Source organism: Struthio camelus, chromosome 9 (assembly GCF_040807025.1).
Source record: "Struthio camelus isolate bStrCam1 chromosome 9, bStrCam1.hap1, whole genome shotgun sequence".
Lineage (NCBI taxonomy): Eukaryota > Metazoa > Chordata > Aves > Struthioniformes > Struthionidae > Struthio > Struthio camelus.
The window spans coordinates 24,899,980-24,905,437 of record NC_090950.1 but is presented as its reverse complement, the minus strand read 5'-3'; positions in this window follow the sequence as shown (position 1 = coordinate 24,905,437).

Below are 5,458 nucleotides of genomic sequence, written 5' to 3'. Positions count from 1 at the left end.
TGTTGTTGTCGTCATGTTTGCTTTTTACTGAAATAGCAACTATAATTTAAAAATAAAAAAAAATACATTGTGTTTTCCATTTGCTGTCCTGGATCTAGCTGAAGTAGACTACCTTCCCCACATGTGATACAAAAGCTCTGACTGTGAACACTAATCTGGCAGAAAAAAAGACCACCACCACAACCCTCCCCACCCACCACTACCACCAAAAGCTTTGCCAAAGTGTTTCTATGAAGTGAAATGAAACAACCTGTAAGATTGCTCATGATTAGAAACTTCTTGCAGGACCATGCGGGCATCTGGAACAACCTGACAGGTCCCTGAGGGGCTGTGCATGTCCCTCGGGGGGGCTGCAGGTGCCTGGGTGTTGGGGGGGGGGGAGGCTGTGGGGGCCCCGGGTGTCCTTAGGGCGCTGTGAGGGCGAGGCTCTGCCCCCCCCCCCCCGCCACCGCCCGCCGCCCGGAGCAGGCGCGTGAGCGCCTCTAACTGCCGGCGCGCGCTCCCGCCCGCCTCATCGAGGTCCGGGCGCGCGGCCGCAGCTGCACGAGGCGGGCGCGCGGCGGGCACGTATTTAAGGCGGCGCTCGCGCTTGCGGAGGTGCAGTTTCGGCAGTGTTGATGAGTGGCGCGGCAAGAGGTGCGGGCGCCTCTGCTCGCTGGCAGCGACAGCCGGTGCGCACCCACACGGGCTAAAGTGATGGATTGGGGGCTCCAGTGGGCATTGGGGGAGCCTGGGGATGAACACTGAGGAGACTCCTAGGGGTGGGAGACCGTGGGTGGCTGCAGTCACTTAAAAACCGAGGGAGGAAAATGGGGAGGGTGAGAGCTAAGGTGTTTTTTCCCCTCCAGGCAGGGAAGACAGCCTCTTGGCATAGGTAAGAGGACTGGACTTAGAAGGGAAAGGCTGAAGCAGCCTTGGAGAGCTACCCCAGGCAGCCATGGGTCACTGAGGGACTGATTATAAACTTTCAGATCACGCTTAGACCAGGTTGGGCTATGATGCAGGATGCAGTTGGACAATATTGGGCAATAAGTAGGGAGCTTTCTCAGCACCACAGGTGTGTTTTAAGGGCAAATCTCTGAGGAGAGCAGGTTTTGCTGGAAAATACTACCATACAACAGAAGTGTGAACAAGAGGGTTTTGGTGGGCAGCCTGGAGGAAAATGAGAATGGGACAAAGCAGGAAATCTTGGCAGAAAAGCCTGAGGGATCTCAGAGCAAACAGTACCAATGTTTGGGAGGGAAAAGGTGAAGTACCTTGGGAGGAAGAGCTAGCATTTTGGAGGGAAACACTGAGGGGACAGTGAGGGCTTTCTAGAGGGAAAAGCTGAGGTAAGGTAGATGGGGCAGGGTGAGTATTTTGGAGGAAAAAGCTGAGGTAAATTCAGAGGTAACAAGGTAGCTGTTCTTAGAGAAAAACAAAACACAAAAAAAAAGGTACTTCAAAGGGTAGAGAGTAAGTGTTTTGGAGGAAAAAGCTAAGGTAGCTTAGAGGGGACAGGGAGAATACTTCAGAGGGAAAATCTGAGTTTCTTCAGATGGGACCAGGTAAGGATTTTGGCGGGAAACACTGAAGAAACTTAGATGGGGTACGGTGTGTATTTTGGAGGAAAAAGTTGAGGTAACTTGGAGGAGAGAGGGTGAGGATTTTGGCAGGAAAAGTTGAAGTAACCTAGATGGGATGGGAAGCAATGTGGACAAAAAAGCTGAGGTAATTCCGAGGAGAAGAGAGCAAGTTTCCTGTGGGAAATGCTGAGGTAAGCTGAGATGGAAGAGGGTAAGTATTTTGGAGGATTAAGCGGAGCAACCTCAAAGGAATGAGGGCAAGGATTTTGGTGGGAAAAGCTGTGGTATCTTAGATAGGGCGGAGTGAGTATTTTGGTGGGAAAAGTTGAGGTAACATGGAGGAGAGAGGGTGAGGATTTTTGTGGGAAAAGCTGAGGTAACAGAGGAAAGATGGTGAGGATTTTGGTGGTAAAAGCTGAGGTAACAAGATGGGAAGCAATGTGAGGTAAAAAGCTGAGGTAATTTCAAGGAAGGCAAGCACTTTCAGTGGGAAAAGCTGAGGTGACTTGAGATGGGACAGGGCAAGCATTTTGGAGGATTAAGCTGAGGTACCTCAAAGAGGCGAGGGCAACGATTTTGGTGGGAAAAGCTGAGGTGACACAGAGGAGAGAGGGTGAGGATTTTGGCGGGAAAAGCTGAGGTAACAGGATGGGAAGCAATGTGAGGTAAAAAGCTGAGGTAATTTCAAGGAAGGCAAGCACTTTCAGTGGGAAAAGCTGAGGTAACTTGACATGGGACAGGGCAAGCATTTTGGAGGATTAAGCTGAGGTACCTCAAAGAGGCGAGGGCAAGGATTTTGGTGGGAAAAGCTGAGGTGTCTTAGACAGGGCAGGATGAGTATTTTGGAGAAAAAAGCTGAGGTAACTTCAGAGGCGGCAAGGAGATGAGTTTTGGAGGGAAAAAAATAGGTTGCTTAGAGGGCAGAGAGTAGGCATTTTGGAGGAAAAAGCTGAGGTAGCTTCATAGAGGACAGGGAGAACACTTCAGAGGGAAAAGCTGAGTTTCCTCAGAGGGGATGAGGTGAGGATTTTTGAGGGGAAAAGGTGGGGGAATTTAGACAGGGCAGGGGGAGTGTTTTGGCGGGAAAAGCTGAGGTAACGCAGAGGAGAGAGGGCGAGGATTTTGGCGGGAAAAGCTGAGGTAACAGGATGGGAAGCAATGTGAGGTAAAAAGCTGAGGTAATTTCAAGGAAGGCAAGCACTTTCAGTGGGAAAAGCTGAGGTGACTTGAGATGGGACAGGGCAAGCATTTTGGAGGATTAAGCTGAGGTACCTCAAAGAGGCGAGGGCAACGATTTTGGTGGGAAAAGCTGAGGTGACACAGAGGAGAGAGGGCGAGGATTTTGGCGGGAAAAGCTGAGGTAACAGGATGGGAAGCAATGTGAGGTAAAAAGCTGAGGTAATTTCAAGGAAGGCAAGCACTTTCAGTGGGAAAAGCTGAGGTAACTTGACATGGGACAGGGCAAGCATTTTGGAGGATTAAGCTGAGGTACCTCAAAGAGGCGAGGGCAAGGATTTTGGTGGGAAAAGCTGAGGTGTCTTAGACAGGGCAGGATGAGTATTTTGGAGAAAAAAGCTGAGGTAACTTCAGAGGCGGCAAGGAGATGAGTTTTGGAGGGAAAAAAATAGGTTGCTTAGAGGGCAGAGAGTAGGCATTTTGGAGGAAAAAGCTGAGGTAGCTTCATAGAGGACAGGGAGAACACTTCAGAGGGAAAAGCTGAGTTTCCTCAGAGGGGACGAGGTGAGGATTTTTGAGGGGAAAAGGTGAGGTATCTTAGGGTAGGGTGAGTGTTTTGGCGGGAAAAGCTGAGGTAACGCAGAGGAGAGAGGGCGAGGATTTTGGCGGGACAAGCTGAGGTAACACAGAGGACAGAGGATGAGGATTTTGATGGGAAAAGCGGAACTAATTTAGACAGGGCAGAGTGAGTGTTTTGGCGGGAAAAGCTGAGGTAACTTGGAGGACACAGGCAAGGATTTTGTTTGGAAAAGTTGCTGCGGAGGCTTAGGATGGGAAGCAATATGGAGGAAAAAGCTGAGGTAATGTCGAGGAGGGAGAGGGCGAGCACTTCCTGTGTGAAATGCTGAGGTAACTTGAGATGGGACAGGGCAAGTATTTTGGAGGATTAAGCTGAGCTGCCTCAAAGGGACGAAGGTAAGGATTTTAGTGGGAAAAGCTGTGGTATCTTAGATGGGGCAGGGTGAGTATTTTGGAGGAAAAAGGTGAGGTAGCTTAGAGGTGACAAGAAGATAATTTTTAGGGGAAAAAAAAGTTATTTCAGAGGTGACAAGGGAACAGTTCTGGGGAAAAAAAAAAGAAAACAAAAAAAATCCAGGTTCCTTAGAGAGCAGAGAATAGGCATTTTGGTGGGAAAAGCTGAAGTAGCTTAGAGGGCACAGGGAGAACACTTCAGATAGAAAAGCTGAGTTTCCTCAGAGGGGGATGAGGATTTTTGAGGGGAAAAGGTGAGGTAATTTAGACAGGGCAGGGGGAGTGTTTTGGCGGGAAAAGCTGAGGTGACACAGAGGAGAGAGGGTGAGGATTTTGGCGGGAAAAGCTGAGGTAACAGGATGGGAAGCAATGTGAGGTAAAAAGCTGAGGTAATTTCGAGGAAGGCAAGCACTTTCAGTGGGAAAAGCTGAGGTAACTTGACATGGGACAGGGCAAGCATTTTGGAGGATTAAGCTGAGGTACCTCAAAGAGGCGAGGGCAAGGATTTTGGTGGGAAAAGCTGAGGTGTCTTAGACAGGGCAGGATGAGTATTTTGGAGAAAAAAGCTGAGGTAACTTCAGAGGCGGCAAGGAGATGAGTTTTGGAGGGAAAAAAATAGGTTGCTTAGAGGGCAGAGAGTAGGCATTTTGGAGGAAAAAGCTGAGGTAGCTTCATAGAGGACAGGGAGAACACTTCAGAGGGAAAAGCTGAGTTTCCTCAGAGGGGACGAGGTGAGGATTTTTGAGGGGAAAAGGTGAGGTATCTTAGGGTAGGGTGAGTGTTTTGGCAGGAAAAGTTGAGGTAATTCAGGGATTAGTAGGTGAAGATTTTGATGGGAAAAGCTGAGATAACTTAGATAAGATGGGAAGCAATGTAGAGGAAAAAGCTGAGGTAATTTCAAGGAGGGAGAGGGCAAGCACTTTCTGTGGGAAAAGCTGAGGTAACTTGAGATGGGACAGGGCAATTATTTTGGGAGATGAGGCTGAGCTATTTTAGAAATGCAAACACAAGGATTTTGGTGGGAAAAGCTGAGGTAGCTTATATGTGGACAGGATGGGCATTTTGAAGGAAAAAAATGAGGTAATTTCAGAGGCAAAAAGGGGACCAATTCAGGAGGGAAAAAAAAGAAAAAAAAAAAAAAGCAGGTTCCTTAGAGGGCACAGAGCAGACATTTTGGAGGAAAAAGCTGAGGTACCTTAGAGGGGTTGTGAAGCAATGTGGAAGAAAAAGCTGAGGTATCTTAGGGTGGAAAAGAGCAAGAATTCGGAAGGAATGTCCTGAGGTACCTCAGGGGTGAGAGGAAGAAAATTTCAGAGGGTAATAGAGAGTCTCCTCAGAGGGGACAAGGCAAGGACTTTGGTGGGAAATACTGAGGTAATTTTGAGGGGAATTTGGTGACCATTTTAGAAGGAAAGCTGAGGTAAAGGTGAGACAGCATGGTGAGCAATTTGTGAGGGTAGTGCTGAGGTACTTGGATGTGGCAGGTGAGTATATTGGCGAGAAAAGCTGAGGTAACTTAGTGCACAGACTGAGCAATTTAGAGGGCTAACTCTGAGGTACTTGAGGGAAGACAGTAGCAGCATTTTGGTGGGTGTAGCTGAGATAAATCTAAGGGGATGGAGGCAGGATTTTGGACGGAAAGGCTGATGTACCTCAAAGGGAGTGGTGACACTGTAACAGGAGAA